Genomic DNA, 18,444 nt, shown 5'->3' with positions numbered 1-18,444 from the left:
GGGTTGCCAAAGCCTCCTTAAGCATCACCGAAAGGCTCCTCTAGCAGCCCAGAAAAGTCCAAGATGTCCGGGATTAAAGGGGGAATGGCAGGAAACTGGCCGGGCCTCTGTACCATTCTCAAATTTTCTGGGAAAGAGAAGAGGCAAAAAAATCTTGAACACCGATTCTTATCTAGAAAAGTTCTTAAGTAGAGGCGTTCTTAGATAGAGGTCCCACTGTATTATTTAATAAAATACCAGTGTATCAGAATACTTTTTACAACCATGTACACTTTTTACAAACTTCAAATTTGACATCTTTAAAATTAGTGGACTGGAAAATGACGAAATCAGTTTCTTTAAAAGAAAACCAAATTAAGATGTTTTATAGGTGGCATCTCCCACCAAATAGAATTGCCAAAATGTTTCCAAATATATCCCCAAAATGGTGGAAATTTAAAAAAGAAATAGGCTCTTATTATCATCAATGGTGGACCTGTAATAAAGTTAAGATATATTGGAAAATGATAGAAAAATGTTAAAAGAGATTGTACTACAAGAAATAGAAAAAACCCAGAATTTTATTTGTTAGGCATAACCAATTATAAAAAAGATATTTTGTATTTAGTAGTTCATATTTTAACAGCAGCTAGGATAGTTTATGCACAAAATTGGAAGGGGGAAAATATCCCCAAAAAAGAAGAGGTAATAAAGAAAATTTTAGATTGTGCAGAGATGGATATGATGACAAGAAGGCTGAATGACCAAGAAGAATCTCAATTTTATACTATTTGGAATAAAGTTTATAAGTGGATAGATAAAAAGAAAAACAAAAATTGAACAACCTGAGAAATGTATGAATACTAAAATGATTTTATATTTTCTATTTCTTATTACCTTAACTTTTATATTATTAGAATGTTTGAACAATATTCTTCTTTTCATTTAGATTAATATGTTGACTTAATGAATTATGAATATATTCTTTTTCTGTATTAAAAATGAATCTTCAAAGATGAGAGGGGTAAATGTAACCCCTATTATGTGTTAAATGTTTGTAAGCCTGTGTGTGAATTTTAAGATCAATAAAGTTAAAAAAAAAAAAACTAGTGGACTTCAACTCCCAGAATTCCTCCTCCAGTCATGCTAGATGAGATAATTAGAAGGCAAAAACACCTCCATTTTTGTGAAAACCGGGTTGATTTTTGCCTGTTTTTTTCACAAAAATGGGTTGAGCAAAGGGTCTGTAGGGAGCTCATTGGGAATGAGGGATGGCAAAAATGCCCCCATTATTGCAATCCCCCAGCACCAAGGAACTCCCTGAAAGCTTCCTAGACCTTCCATCCACCCTATGTTTGAGAAAAAACAGGGCCATTTTTTGCAAAAATGGGACACAAGGGCAAGAATTTGTGACAGCAAAAATGGCTGTATTTGCTGTATAAAACACACTTGCACCAGCCTCTTTTAGACGAAAAAAGGTGCAGCTGTCCGTCCATTATCCTGGGGGGGAACTACTGACCCCCTCAGAGAGGGTCCGCAACTTGGGCGTCTTCCTCGATCCACAGCTGATATTGGAACATCATCTTTCGGCTGTGGCGAGGGGGGCGTTTGCCCAGGTTCACCTGGTGCACCAGTTGTGGCCCTATTTGGACAGGGAGTCACTGCTCACAGTCACTCATGCCCTCATCACCTCGAGGTTCGATTACTGCAATGCTGTCTACATGGGGCTACCTTTGAAAAGTGTTTGGAAACTTCAGATCGTGCAGAACGCAGCCGCGAGAGCCATTGTGGGGCTTCCAAGATTCGCCCACGTTTCTTCAACTCTCCGTGGCTTGCATTGGCTGCCGATCAGTTTACGGTCACAATTCAAAGCGTTGGTCATGACCTTTAAAGCCCTACATGGCATTGGACCAGAGTACCTCCGGAACCGCCTACTACCCCACGAATCCCAGCGGCCGATAAGGTCCCACAGAGTTGGCCTTCTCCGGGTCCCGTCGACTAAACAATGTCATTTGGTGGGCCCCAGGGGAAGAGCCTGCTCTATGGCGGCCCCGGCCCTCTGGAACCAACTCCCCCCGGAGATTAGAACTGCCCCCACCCTTCCTGTCTTTTGTAAACTACTCAAGGCTCACTTATACCGCCAGGCATGGGGTAGTTGAGACACCTTTCCCCCAGGCTTTTTTATACTTTGTTTTATGTTTGGTATGAATGTGCTGTTTGGTTTTTTAAATAATGATAAGGTTTTATATGTTTTTAATATTAGATTTGTTCCACTACTATATTGTTTTTATTGCTGTTGTGAGCCGCCCCGAGTCTTAGGAGAGGGGCGGCATACAAATCTAATAAATAAATAAATAATCTTATACTCTGAAAAATACGTAGCTTTTTTTCCTGCAAGCATTCTTCCTATGTTTTAGCAGCCAGACCCCTAATCATCTTTGTTGCTCTTCTCTGCACTTTTTCTACAATCTCAACATCTTTTTGACATCATGGTGTTGTCTTACTTGAAATAGTATCTTTGTTCTCCCAATTTTTTTCAAGGTAAGGACTGCCTCAGAACAAGACTGCCATTAAGACCATGGAATTATTTTTTTTAACGAACTTCATTTACAATCTTGGCATTTTTTTAAAAAAAAAATGATTAGCTTTACAAGTGTTTTATTTTTGATTGTTGGCCTGTTTCTTCTGTAGTTTATTTTTTTTTTTCCTCCATTGCCCTGAGCTCTTTTGGAAGCAGCAAAGATGTTGTAAAAGCAAACAGATCAGGAAACAAACTGTCATCCTAGTGCCACAAAATGAATGGGATGAGAAACTAAAAGAAAAACGGCAACTGATGCTCTGCCTCTTCTCTGTGTGAGATTTTGTGTGGTGGTTCAAAAAGAAAATGGTTGAAGCGTCAATCATTTCACTACGGGCAACCACATAGGCATCTTTGACATCCATTTATTTATTTTTTTAAATTTATTTGTTTGTTTTGTCAAGTTAGTATTGGTGGTATACAAAGATATAATAATGTTTATATACAAAGATATAATAATGTTTATATACATTAGGACAGGGGATGGAAGACACTCTGGTGTACTTATGCACGCCCCTTACTGACCTCTTAAGAATTGGGAGAGATCAACCAGTCTAAGGGTAAAGTTTTAGGGGTTAGGTGATGACGCTACAGAGTCAGGGAGTGAGTTCTATGCATCAACTACTCGGTTACTAAAGGCATTGGACCAGAATACATCCGGAACCACCTTCTACCGCACCAATCCCAGCAGCCGATAAGGTCCCACAGAGTTGGCCTTCTCCAGGTCCCGTCGACCAAACAATGTCATTTGGCGGGCCCCAGGGGAAGAGCCTTCTCTGTGGTGGCCCCGGCCCTCTGGAATCAACTCCCTCCAGAGATTAGAACAGCCCCCACCCTCCTTGTCTTTCGCAAATTACTCAAGGCCCACCTTTATCGCCAGGCATGGGGGAACTGAGACATCCTCCCCCAGGGTTTTATATTTTATGTTTGGTATGTATGTGTTGTATGGTTTTAAATTGTTGGGGTTTTAGATTAGATTTGTCTCACTGTTATATTGTTTTTGTATTACTGTTGTGAGCTGCCCCGAGTCTTTGGAGAGGGGCGGCATACAAATCTAATAAATGATGATGATGATGATGATGATGTCGTATTTCCTGCAGTCGAGTTTGAAGTGGTTTACTTTAAGTTTGTATCTGTTGTGTGCTTGTGTGTTGCTGTGGTTGAAGCTGAAGTAGCCATTGACAGGAAGGACATTGTAGCAGATGATTTTAGGGGCTAGGTTTAGATCGTGTTTCAGTCGACGTAGTTCTAAGCTTTCTAAACCTAGGATTGTAAGTCTAGTTGCGTAGGATATTTCGTTGTGAGTGGAGGAGTGGAGGGCTCATCTAGTAAAGTATCTCTGGACATTTTCTAGAGTGTTTATGTCCAAAATGTGGTGTGGGTTATAGACAGTTGATCTGTATTTAAGGATTGGTATGGCAAAAGTTTTGTATGCTCTGGTTAGTAATGTGAGATTACCAGAACAGAAGCTATGTAGGATTAGGTTAACCCTCTTTTACCATGCCCTGAAGACACCCCAAGAGGAACAGAACCCACTTCAGAATAACAAGACACCAATTGGCAAGCCTCACACTGTGTTGTGCAAGGTGATAGGCCAGTGTGGTCCCACCACTTCAGACAAATGGTTATCCAACATCTCTCACTTATCATATATATTTTCTTTCTTTCATATATCCTCTCCTCTAAGTTCACTTTACCCTTATATTATTATTATTATTATTATTATTATTATTATTATTATTATTATTATTATTATTATTTTAATTGGATTTGTATGCCGCCCCTCTCCGCAGACTCAGGGCGGCTAACAACAGTAACAAAACATATAATCCAATACTAAAAAACAGTTAAAACCCATTATATAAAAACCAATCATACATACAGACATACCATGCATAAAATTGTAAAGGCCTAGGGGGAAAGGGTATCTCAATTCCCCCATGCCTGGCGGCAGAGGTGGGTTTTAAGCAGCTTACGAAAGGCAAGGAGAGTGGGGGCAATTCTAATCTCTGGGGGGAGTTGGTTCCAGAGGGCCAGGGCCGCCACAGAGAAGGCTCTTCCCTTGGGTCTCGCCAAATTACATTGTTTGGTAGACGGGACCTGGAGAAGACTACATGTCTATTTTCATTCCTATGTATTTGTGTATTGGACAAATGAATCAATCAATTAAAAAAATATTTTTAAAAACTTCCAGTGTTGGAGCATTCACAACTTCTGGAGGCTGATTAATTGTTCTAACCGTCAGGAAATTTCTCCTTAGTTCTAATATTGCTTCTCTCCTTGTTTAGTTTCCACCCGTTGCTTCTTGTTCTACCCTCAGGTGCTTTGGAGAATAGCTTGACTCCTTCTTCTTTGTGGCAACCCTTGAGATATTGGAACACTGTTATCATATCTCCCTTGGTCCTTCTTTAATAACAAGGGACCAATATTCATTGTGACAAAATAGGTTTCAAAGCAAGGCACCGAATGAATGTTTTTAAGCACCCAAGAGAATGACAGGAGGAAAAACGGAAATTCCTTCTCGGAGGAAAACTGGAGGCAGCATTAGTTTTGTGATATAAACATTTTGACACTTTGTTACCAGATTTTTATTTTATTTCTTTTCCATTTTCAGGCCACCCACTCTTGAATGTTTTTTTTAACTGCTTAAAATAGATATGACTTTGATTGAACCAGCCATGTGCTGCAGAACTGCGAGTAAAAGTTGTGTATACCTCGACAAGGAAGATACTATGCTATTTGTGAATAGAAGTATCTCCCAGGATCACAGAACAAAAGTCCCCAGAATGATAACATGTTAATTTCTTGATTATTGCAACGCGCTCTACATGCGGCTACCCTTGAAGAGTGTTCAGAGACTGCAGATAATCCAGAAGGCTGCTCGGTACACACATATAACACCAAAACTCCGCAAGTTGCACCGGCTACCAATTGGTCTCCAGGCACAATTCAAGGTGTTGGTTTTTAAAGTGGTACCTTGACATACGAGTTTAATTCGTTCCAGACCCGAGCTCGTAAGTCGATCAACTGGCATCTCGAACGAATGCCTTTAGACTTTGTTTTTCGCACCGAGATAACCAGAAGCAAGGAGATTCTTACACCACCTAGTGGAAGCTCAGCTCGTATCCCAAATTTGAGCTCTGGTGTCGAACAGAAATTTCGCTCACGTCGCGGCTCGTAACTTGGAATACTCGCATGTGGAGCAGCTCGTATCTAGAGGTACTACTGTACCTACAAAGCCCTACATAGCTTAGGGTAAGATTATTTATGGAACCGTCTCCTGCCGTATTCCATCATTATGCTGATTTTTTGTAAGGGCGTATATTGAGACAAAAGTTAATCGTGTTATGGCCACTGTTGGAAAGGGGCTCTTTTATTTGTAGTCCATAAATTGTGTTTGAACTGTTGCAAAAAATGAGATCAAGGCAGTTGCTGAATCTAGTGTTATTAGTTACTAGTTGATCCAGTCCTAGATTAGTAACAGCATTGTGCCGGGTTGCATGCATTGGACCATTTGTACACTCGTTGAGTGTAATTATGACCTATAAAGCCCTTCATGGCACCGGACCAGATTATCTCAGGGACCGCCTTCTGATGCACAAATCCCAGTGACCGGTTAGGTCCCACAGAGTGGGTCTTCTCCGGGTCCCGTCAACTAAACAATGCTGCTTGGCGGGACCCAGGGGAAGAGCCTTCTCTGTGGCGGCCCCGGCCCTCTGGAACCAACTCCCCCCAGAGATTAGAATTGCCCCCACCCTCCTTGCCTTTTGTAAGCTCCTTAAAACCCACCTCTGCCGCCAGGCATGGGGGAATTGAGATGCTCTTTCCCCCTGGGCCTTTACAATTTCATGTGTGGTATGTCTGTATGTATGTTTGTTTGTTCTTTATATTAATGGGTTTTTTAATCATTTTTAGTAGTTATTGGATTATTATTGTACATTGTTTTATTACTGTTGTTAGCCGCTCCGAGTCTCCGGAGAGGGGCGGCATACAAATCCAATAAATAAATAAAATAAAATAAATAAATTAAAAATATGTGAGTGTAATTAAAAACATGTGAGTAAAAAACATAATGTGAGTGCAATTAAAAATTAACACTTAGAACCAGTCTGACATTGAATCTGGGAGGGATAATTCTAGAGCGACATGATGCAGAGCTGTGACAAAATTCCTTCTATCGAGCCATTGTTCAATGCAGAGGAATATGTCAAAATCTCTTTAGGCTGCCCTCCAGTGAAAGCCCAGGAAAGAAACCTCAAGTGCATCTCCGCACACACTGCCTATGAATCAAAGAGCACATAAGGAAATATTAATCACCCTGCTTACCATGGAAATGCATTCAAATTCCTTCCCCAGAGTGTGATGAACCATTCTCAAAAGAGGACACTTGTATCTTAGATCATGCCCCCAGAGATCAGAGTGACCACTTCTGTGGCTGCTTCTGAAATAATTGTTGCCACCGACCTCCCGTTCTGCATTTTAAAGCAACTTATTCTTACACACAGTGTGTAGCCATCTAGGTGAAGTTGGATGAAGGCCAGCTGGGAATGTTGATCAAAGAGAAATGTTATATGAGGATGGTATCATATCAAGGAATTTGGCCAAAAGATAAGAAAAGAATCTTACATTTTGAAAGTTGGAGAGCTATCGTGGGGCTTCCTAGATTTGCCCACATTTCTACAACACTCCGTGGCCTGCACTGGCTGCCGATCGGTTTCCAGTCACAATTCAAAGTGTTGGTAATGACCTTTAAAGCCCTTCATGGCATTGGACCATTGCACGAATCCCAGCGGCCGATAAGGTCCCACAGAGTTGGCCTTCTCCAAGTCCCATCGACCAAACAATGTCATTTGGCGGGCCCCAGGGGAAGAGCCTTCTCTGTGGTGGCCCCAGCCCTATGGAATCAACTCCCCCCGGAGATTAGAATGGCCCCCACCCTCCTTGTCTTTCGCAAGTTACTCAAGACCCACCTATATCGCCAGGCATGGGGGAATTAAGACATCTCCCCCAGGGTTTCTTATATTTTATGTTTGGTATGTATGTGTCGTATGGTTTTTAAATTGTTGGGGGTTTTTAATGTAATTTTATTATTAGATTTGTTCCATTGTTATACTGTTTTTATTATTGTTGTGAGCTGACCCGAGTCTTCGGAGAGGGGCGGCATACAAATCTAATAAATTATTATTATTATTATTATTATTAGTAGTAGTAGTAGTAGTAGTAGTAGTAGTAGTAGTACCAACTTACAATATCTTATGTTCATGCCTTTGTATAAGTGCCAGCATTACATATGAGGGTCGCCCAGAAAGCAATGCACCACATTTTTTTCTCAGCCTACAGTAATGGTACGAATGCGAAACTTTAGCTATACATTATTTGAATTGTCAGGAGTACATGTGTAAATTATGTGTTTCTTCAGACAGATAGTGTAGCTGCAGCAGTGTTTCGAAATGGCATCTGCAAGTGATGTACGTTATGAGCAGGATGTTGTCATTGAATTTCTCACTGCGGAGAAAGAAACTGTTGGGAACATTCACAAATGTTTGTGTATAGTTTATGGAGAAGCTGCAGTCAACAGAAGTATGGTTAGTCGTGGCAAAACTTTTGAGGATGACAAAGAGGTGATTCGCACAGTGCAGAAATGGCTTTCTGACCTGAACAAGGAGTGGTACCAACACGTCCTTGTGTCTCGGTGGAGGAAGGCCATAGAATGGGACGGAGATTATGTGGAAAAATAGGAGTGTAGAAGAAACATCATTTTTTCTTGTGTGTAAGTTTCATTGTGTTCAATAAATAATTGTTGAAGAAAAAAAATGTGGTGCATTACTTTCTGGGCGGCCCTCGTATTTATGCGTGGAAAACAGAGTTCTCCTATGTTTACAGAGTTTTAAAGAATTTAAGTTTTTTGGCACATTGTTATGCAAGTTTTGCCCATTCCTTTTTTGAAAAGTGTCTGCTGCCTTTCAGAACTGGATTTTCCAAGGGTGTCTTACAAGACACCGAAGTCATACATTAAAGATGCAAGATAATTAAAATACTTAATTAAAATATAATAGCATGATAATTAAATACATGATAATATAAGCACCCAAACAATAAAAGCATCAATCAGAATAGTTTAAACATTTCTAAGCAGCATAAATGTTTAAAATTAACATATTAATTAGATGCAATGCCATAGAGACTCATAACATCTTTGGTGAGAGAAAGACAAAGGCTAGAATCAGATATACCTTATTGAGAGGAGGGCTTTCTATAGTTGGGGAGGGGAGCTATCAGTGAATAGCCTCCTGGGAAACTGGCATTTGATTAAGGAAAAACCTTCAGAACAGTCATCCAAAGATTATCTTAACATCACGAGTAGAAATATATAGGACAGTGATGGTGAATCTAGAATAGAATAGAATAGAATAGAATAGAATTCTTTATCGGCCAAGTGTGATTGCACACACAAGGAATTTGTCTTGGTGCACATACTCTCAGTGTACATAAAAGAAAAAGATACATTTTTCAAGAATCATGTGGTATAACAATGATTAGTTTAGTTTAGTTTAGTTTATTAGATTTGTATGCCGCCCCTCTCCGAAGACTCTGGGTGGCTCACAGCATAGCAGTAATACAATACATTACAAATCTAATCATAAAAAATTAAATCTTGATCAATCCAGCACGATTTCTTCTCAAATGTAAATACATATTGATATAAATACTACATTAACGAAACCGCGGCTTCCATATGCCGCCCAAATAAACAATCTAGACCTTTTAGAACTATTACAGTTCAATGGTGGGGAGGGTTTGGGAGGAAGATCCAAAGATCCAAAAGATAACGAACTATAGAGAGGTATTATGTTAACCACAATAAGTTATGATATGTAAATAATTGAATGGAGTAATCATGGCATAACGGCAAGTATGTCAGGTTATCACAATGTTGTTAATCGATGTATCTTTCTCCCTTTGTACATAATCTCTTTTGTAAATCAATAAAAATTATTTTTCAAAAAAAAATTAAATCCATTTAAAAAGACATTAATAACATAATAAAACCCCTAACTAAGCAGTCACACACATTCAACCTAATTTATCATGCAGTAAGGCCAAAAATATAATAAAAAGAGGGAAAGATGGTAATTATCCCCACGCCTGGCGACAAAAGTGGGTCTTCAGCATTTTACGGAAGGCGAGGAGGGTGGGGGCTATTCGAATCTCTGGAGGGAGTTGATTCCAGAGGGCCGGGGCCGCCACAGAGAAGGCTCTTCCCCTGGGTCCCGCCAGATGACATTGTATGTTCTTTTTATATGTTGTAAGTGCCCCAAGCAAGCAAGCAAGCAAATAAGCAAACAAATAAATGGTCTCAGTTTTTGGATGATGGCAGCACATCCTCTGGTTACTCTGTGATGTGGTTGGAAGGGCTATCATTGGATTTTTTGGGAACATATATTGGACCTTTGGAGAAGGGAGGAACGATGATGGGAACCATCAACCTTAAATCCAATTAAAATAAAACCCACTTATCTAATCTGAAATCCCCATTATATTAAAAATCAATCATTCCCACTCAAAAACAAAATACATATCATTCGTCAGCCAGGAGACTAGAGTCTAATGGCCCCAAGCCTGGTGACATTGGTGAGTCTTTAGTCTCTTATGGAAGGTGAGGAGGGGGGGGCAATACAAATCTCCAGGGGGAGCTAATTACAGAGGCTAGGGCCCCCCACAGAGAAGGCTCTTCCCCAAGGTCCTGCCAAGCAACAATGTCTAATTGATGGGACCTGGAGAAGGCCAACTCTGTGGGATCTAACCAGTCACTGGGACTCATGCGGCAAAAGGCGGTCCCGCGAGTAATCTGGTCCGATGCCATATAGGGCATTATAGGTCATAACCAATACTTTGAATTGTGTCCGGAAACCAATCAGCAGCCAATGCAGTCCGCGGAGTGCTGGAGAAACATGGGCATACTTGGCAAGGCCCATGACCAACTGCATTTTTGCACGATTTGTAGTTTCCAAACACTCTTCAAAGGACCCCAAATTTAAAATATGTCCTTTTTTCTCCAATCAAATAGAGGAAGGATATTCATATCTACAAAATATTTTCTATGAACAATCCGACTGAAAACCCCAAAACTGGTACAGTGGTACCTCTACTTACGAACTTAATTCGTTCCGTGACCAGGTTCTTAAGTAGAAAAGTTTGTAAGAAGAAGCCATTTTTCCCCATAGGAATCAATGTAAAAGAAAATAATGTGTGCGATTGGGGAAACCACGGGGAGGGTGGAGGTCCTGTTTCCTCCCAGGAGATTCCTAGAGAGATCCCATGGAGGCTTCTCCCTGCCTTTTCCGGTTACAGTTTCGGAGGCTCGGGTTTGTAAGTGGAAAATGCTTAAACACCCTGTTCTTATCTAGAAAAGTTTGTAAGTAGAGGCATTCTTAGGTAGAGGTACCACTGTACTTGGATAGCTTGCAGACATGCCCCAGCTCTCTACTGGAACTCACTGATCATCTGTTTTGAAGGCCTTCATTGAATAGCTCCCAAAGCAGAGAATGCTGTGTGTATTGAAGACAATAAGAACATTGATAGCCAAGCACCTTTCTTTATCAATATCATGTTTAAGTCATCTTGGCGGTTAAATGCTTGTTCTTTGTTGGCATTTCTTCTGATCCTAAGCCTGTAATGCCATTTTCATCACTGCAGTGTGAAAAGCACTGATAAACATGTCTGTGGTGTGCAAACTTAATCAAGGATGCTAATTTGCTATAAATGCTTTTAAACACTCTCTGTTGGTAATAACACGAATTGGCAACAGGAAGATTCATAAGTCAGTCTTTCTTGCCTTCTGTTTCTTCATCTTCTTGTACCCTATTTACTGGCCTCTTTAAAAGAGGAAATTGTGAACATCAAAATTATTCTCAACTGTCTTAGTAACAGTTTTAATTAGACAATAATTCCCTCCCCGTGGCATTTTTTAATACCCAGAGTGAATGAAGTTAGCTTGCAATTGAGTATTTATGCCATGTTGATTCATGCCGTCTTGGTACTAATGAAAGCAACATTTTTAGTTATATTTCACAGAAGTGTACTTTTTCTTCCGGACTATTAACATTATCACTGGGGCTGCTAAAACCTGAAGAAAGTTGAAAGTTGAAGTTTGCAACTTTTAGCTCTTAACTACAACCTGGATTGACCCATATCCTGGTTTATCTCACGCTACTAACCAGAGCATACAAAACTTGTGCCAGACCAATCCTTGAATATAGCTCCTTTGTCTGGAATCCAGAGTTACTTTACTAGAAGGGCCCTCCACTCACAACAGAATACCCTACGCAACTAGACTTACAATCCTAAGTTTAGAAAGCTTAGAACTATGTTGCCTTAAACACGACCTAAGCATAGCCCATAAAATCATCTTCTACAATGTCCTTCCTGTCAACTACTTCAGCTTCAACCACATGAGCACACAACAGATACAAACTTAAAGAAAACCAATCTAAACTTGATTGCAAGAAATGCGACTTTAGTAACTGAGTAGTTGATGCATGGAACTCACTACCAGACTCTGTAGTATCATCACCTAACCCCCAAAACTTTACCCTTAGACTATCCACTGTTGACCTCTCCCGATTCCTAAGAGGTCAGTAAGGAGCCTGCATAAGTGCACCAGAGCGCCTTCTGTCCCCTGTCCTAATTTTTCTCTTTTACTAGTATCATGTATATAAATATTATTATATCTTTGTATACCACCAATACGTACTTGACAAAACAAACAAATAAAATATTTTCTGATTTGCATCATGACATCTAAGTGAAACACACACACCCCCGCCACTCTGTATACTTTGTCTGTCTGTTGCTTCATAGCCCACTCCCTGATAGTTGAAAAGGACCATTATCAATGGAGAGAAAAGTAACTCAGAACCCTTTATTCCTCTGCAATATATTGGAATATTGGAAGTTTTACAGATTGGTACAGTATAGCATTTATAGCAATAGTATTTAGACTTATACACCACTTCATAGTGCTTTTACAGCCCTGTCTAAGAGATTTACAGAATCAGCATATCGCTCCCAACAATCTGGGTCCTCATTTTACCCACCGTAGAAGGATGGAAGGCTGAGTCAACCTTGAGTCGGTGGTGGGATTTGAACTGCCGAACTACAGCTAGCAGTTAGCTGAAGTAGCCTTGCAGTGCTGCGCTCTAATCACTGTGCCACCCCGGCTCTTGTAAGTATGGCTCTTTCCATGTTCAAAATATTAGTATTTATTTTATTAGGTCAATAAGGTGGGTGAGCATTTTCTATGGACCATGGAAGAGCCTTTTCTGTGGTAGTCCCGGCCCTCTGGAACCAACTCCCCCCAGAGATTAGAATTGCCCCCACCCTCCTTGCCTTTCATAAGCTTCTTAAAACCCACCTCTGCCGCCAGGCATCGGGGAACTGAGATACTCTTTCCCCCTAGGCCTTTACAATTTTATGCATGGTATGTCTGTATGTATGTTTGGTTTTATAATAAGGGTTTTTAACTGTTTTAATATTGGATTGTTTATATGCTGTTTTTATTACTGTTGTTAGCCGCCCCGAGTCTACGGAGAGGGGCGGCATACAAATCCAATAAATGAATGAATGAATGAATGAATGAATAAATAAATAAATAAATAAATTTGAGAAACAGTTTGCCATTGGGGGGAAAAACTGAGGTGGAAAGGATGTGAACATGTTTGATTTTAAATGCAATGCCAGTTAAGATCTAAAGCTTCCTAAGAAGACATTCGCACTGTCATCTGCCACGCACTAAAAAAATTAGTTTATGGAAAGCGAAGCGATGTGCATGGTTGTGTGTGAAACTAACCTCGCCTACATTTGAAAGCGCTCTAGCCTAAATGAATATTCACTTTTGTCCATAATATGAGAGAATCATTCATGAAAATGCCTTGAGTCAAATGTTGATTTTTTTTCTCTTCTTTGGAAAAAAAATGATTCTGTCTAGCAACCCTATTCTTCTCTCTCATTTGTGCAAGAAACTGTACCTGCTCTCTTTTCATTTGGTCTTACAACATCAACACAAAGCAACACATTTCACAAAGGTGAAAAAATTCCCTTGCTCTCCTGGACCATGGCTGAAAACTGATATTCCAAACCATTTCTACTGGAAACTATATTTTTGGCTGGCATGTACAGATCAGTTCTGGCATGTACAGATTTATCCTTATTTCCAGTATGAATATCCTGCCTAAAGACAATAACAGTAGCATTTAGTCTTATATGCTGCCCCATAGCATTTTACAGCATCTCTGGACAGTTTACAATGTAGGCATTGTTTACGTATTGCTCTCTACATGGGGCTGCCTTTGAAGAGTGTTCAGAGACTACAAATTGTGCAAAACTAGTATTGGATTGTCGCATGTTGTTTTTACCACTGTTGTTAGCCACCCCGAGTCTACAGAGAGGGGCAGCATACAAATCCAATCAATCAATAAATAAATAAATAAATCAATCAATCAATCAATCAATCAATAAAATTGTTAATTAAATAGTATGTTTTTACCGATAAATGCTTTAATCATTTTAATCATTATCTAGAACTGAACTTTTATAGCAATTAAAGAAAATTGAGCTACTTGCCGAATCTGTTATCATGGGTGGGTTCAGTACAAAACCTTAAAATGTTACTGTGCTCCTCAACAAATAATGCTGTCTATCATTTGTCCCTTTTTGTGGCTATTCAAATAATGTGACTTAATCAACCGGAAAAAGAATTCAAGCACCTATTTGAAAACTTATCTTGATCGGTAAGCCACTCCCACCCAGTCACATGACCTTTCAGCCACTCCCACCTGGTCACATGGCCTGCAAGCCACTCCTACCCAGTCACATGACCATCAAGCCACACCCACAAAATAAGCCACACCCACAGCGTGCCAGTAAAATTTTTAGCAGCCCATCACTGTATATAGGACAGTTTTGTTTGGTTCTCTTCTGTTTATTTGGTTCTGTTCTGTTCTGTTTTTGGAATGAAGATCTCTAGGTTCAGGTTGACAACCCATAATCTATTTGAAGAGTGCATTGGTTGCCGATCAGTTTCCGGTCACAATTCAAAGTGTTGATTATGACCTATAAGGCCTACATGGCACTGGGCCAGATTATCTCAGGGACCGCCTTCTGCCACACGAATCCCAGTGACCAGTTAGGTCCCACAGTGTGAGCCTTCTCCGGGTCCCGTCAACTAAACAATGTCGGTTGGCGGGGCCCAGGGGAAGAGCCCAGGGGCCCAGGGGAAGAGCCTTCTCTGTGGTGGCCCCTGCCCTCTGGAAACAACTCCCCCCAGAGATTAGAATAGCCCCCACCCTCCTTGCCTTTCGTAAGCTCCTCAAGACCCACCTCTGCCGTCAGGCATGGGGGAACTGAGATAATCTTTTCCCCTAGGCTTCTACAATTTATGCATGGTATGTTTGTATGTATGATTGGTTTTATAACAAGGGTTTTTAGCTGTTTTAGTATTGGATTTTTACATTCTGTTTTTGTCACTGTTGTTAGCCGGCCCGAGTCCATGGAGAGGGGCAGCATACAAATCCAATTAATAATAATAATAATAATAATAATAATAATAATAATAATAATAATACCCCATGTCTAGTTGAAGACTGAGCAATGCTTAAATAGTTAACTATCTAGCAGGGCTACTAATTAATTTAATTAAACTCTTGCATTGTATGGCCATATCTACTTCATTACTCTTTCAATTATTTGCTAAGCCCATGCCCTAAACCAGAGGTCCCCAACCGCCGGTCCGCGGACCGGGACCGGGCCGTTGGAGCTTTTCAGCCGGTCCGCGGCGCCAGGGCCCCCTCGGCCTTTCCGCATCACCAGCGGCGCTCCCCCCGCCAGCCAGCCAAGCCCCGCGCCCGCCGGAACCGGCTCCTCGCTCTCCCCCCGCCGCCCGCCGCGTTTGCAGGAGGTGGGGAGGGTTGGGCGGCCCGCCAAGGCCAGGAGGGACGCCGCTGCCCCCCCCCCCCTCCTTCCCTCTCTCCGCCCGCCGCTGCGCCTCCTTGACAACGAGAGGAAATGCCGGCAAAGGCTTTCCTCAGCGGAGGCCGGCGAAGGTGATATTGAATGTCGGGGGAGAACGGGTATTTGCACGCGCTCCCTATCTCCCTGCTAGCCCACTCGGAATATTCAAAATAAGAAAAACCTTTGCCGGCGAAGGCTTTTCTTATTTTGAATATTCCGAGTGGGCTAGCAGGGGGATAGGGAGCGCTTGCAGCCGCCCGTTCTCCCCCGACATTCAATATCACCTTCGCCGGCCCCGCCTCTCCTCCAAACCCCCTTGCTGAGAGCCCGGGGCGAAAGTGCTCTCGCAAAGGTGAGGCGGGCAGGGCGTGCGCGCGTCATCGCTGAGAAGAATGGAGAGAGAACGAGAGTGAGTGAGAGCAACAGACAGCAAGATAGAGAGAAAGTGAGAAAGAGAGAGTGAGAAAGGGGGGGGAGAGAAAGAGATAGCAAGAGAGAGAACAAGAGAGAGAAAGAGCGTGAGAAAGAAAACAAGAGAGAGAGAGAGAAAGCAAAAGAGACAGAAAGAAAACAAGAGAGAGAAAGTGAGAAGAAGAGAGAGAAAGAGGGGGAGAGAGAGAGAAAGAGAGAGGGGGGAGAGAGAGAAAGAGAGGGAGAGGGAGAAAGAGAGAGGGAGAGGGGGGAGAGATAGCAAGAGAGGGAGAGAGGGAAAGGGGGAGAGAGGGGGAGAGAAAGAGAGAGGGAGAGAGAGAGGAGATAAAGGAAGAGGAGAGAGAGAAAGGAAGAGAAAGAAAGAAAGAGGGATAGAAAGAGAGAGAGAGTGAGAGATGCTCAGTGAGCCTTTCTTTGAAGTTGCCTTTCTTTCTTTCTCTTTCTTGCTTTCTTTCTTGCTCTTTTTCTTTCTCTCTTTTACCTTCCCTTCCTCTATTTCTTCTTTTCTTTCTCCTTCCTACCTTCTTCCCTTACTCTCCCCTTTCATAAGTTTCCTTGCTTCCTTCCTCTGTTCCTGTCCCTTCCCCCTTTCTTTCTTTCTTTGTTTGTTTCTTTCTTTCCTTCCTTTCCTCCCTCCATTTCTTGCTTTCCTTTTCCTTCCTCCCTTCCTTCCTCCCTCATTCCCTTCTTTCACTCCTTCCTCTCTTACTCTCCCCTTTCACACCTTTCCTTGCTTCCTTTGCACCCTTCTTTTGTTCCTGTCCCTTCCCTCTTTCCTTCCTTCCTTCCCACCCTCCGTCCATTCATTCACCCATTCCTCTCTTGATCGCCCCTTTTACGGCGCCGCTGACAGCTAGCTCTCCCCCCCCCCCCCCCCTCTCACCGGGCCATGGAAAACTGGTCTAGCTTAAAGCCGGTCCCTGGTGCAAAAAAGGTTGGGGACCTCTGCCCTAAACTAAAACATGCAAGGTTTTTTAGGGCTTAAGTCAACCTCCTTGTGTGACATAGTATATTTTTGCTGCTGCTGCTGCATACACATTTTACACAAGACAACATTTCTTCTCCATTACACAGCAGTACATATTAGGAATCTACTGCTGTGGAGGAAATAGGTCATTCAGATGAACTCTATGTAGGAAGCAACTTTTCTTAGCCACAGGCCTACATTACTCAGAAAAGCTCCTCGGGGGATAATGAAATAAGTTTGCCTGAAATACCTGCTGTTTGTCTGCCCTGCTTAAAAACCTCCTTGAAGAAAACTGGCAGCCATCTCTGAGAAAAAAAAAACATCTGCAAAGATTCTTTGGATCGGCAGAGAGACATTTGCAAATAAATGCATTCATGTGTCTTGAAGCATCCTTAATAGTCAGGGAAGATGCCTGAAAGCCGGTACCATTTTAACTTTTCCTAAATCCGCCTTTCCCAATCTGGGTATTTCCCAGATGTTTGGACTTCAATTCTCCAAATATTCAGCAATGGTATCCAGACTGGGGTATTCTGGGAGTTGAAGTTCAGTTGTCTACAAGGCATCCAGTTTAGGTAAGGCTGTGCTAGACACAGGAAAAGTTTTTTCCCCGAGCGCCATCACTCTGCTAAACAAATAATTTGCTCAACACTGTCAAACTATTTACTAAGTCTGTACTACCGTACTATTACTACTAGTTTTTTCTCATCATTCCTATAGCCCATTTCCTCCCACTTAGGACTGTATGACTGTAACTTGTTGCTTGTATCCTTAAGATTTTTATTCATATTGATTGTTTCTTCATTGCTTAGTTGACCCCTATGACAATCATTAAGTGTTGTACCACATGATTCTTGACAAATGTATATTGTCTTTTATGTACATGAGAGCATATGCACCAAAGACAAATTCCTTGTGTGTCCAATCATACTTGGCCAATAAAATAATTCCATTCTGTTCTGTTCACAACATTCTTTATGCTTAACAGCACCTTGAGCTTTTGTAAATTGATCTGGAATATTGTTTTCATTTGTACAATATTCTAATTTAATCATTTTACTTTGTTCACACTGTCCAACATTTAGATACCTTATGTCAATTTGTTTTGATCTTCAGCACCACCTGCCAAACCAGCAGCAATGACCAGTGGTCCATGCCCCCAAATGTTCCTTCAGTCACCGTGGATTGTAAAAAGCCCTCTGCACATGCACAAAGACTTCCATGCATTCACAAAGGGTCATTTCCAGGAAGGGACATGAACAAAATGTGCATTTCCATTGTGATGCGAACCGGTGGGGAAGGTAAGTAGAACCCAACACACACACACACACATCCTAGACTACTGCTCATCTGTCTGGAACCCATACCACATCTCAGACATCAACACCCTTGAAAATGTCCAAAGATATTTCACCAGAAGAGCCCTTCACTCCTCCACTCGAAACAGAATATCCTACAAAAATAGACTAACAATCCTGGGCCT

This window comes from Erythrolamprus reginae, chromosome 9 (genome assembly GCF_031021105.1).
Source record: "Erythrolamprus reginae isolate rEryReg1 chromosome 9, rEryReg1.hap1, whole genome shotgun sequence".
NCBI classification, from domain to species: domain Eukaryota; kingdom Metazoa; phylum Chordata; class Lepidosauria; order Squamata; family Dipsadidae; genus Erythrolamprus; species Erythrolamprus reginae.
This window is presented reverse-complemented; position numbering follows the sequence as displayed.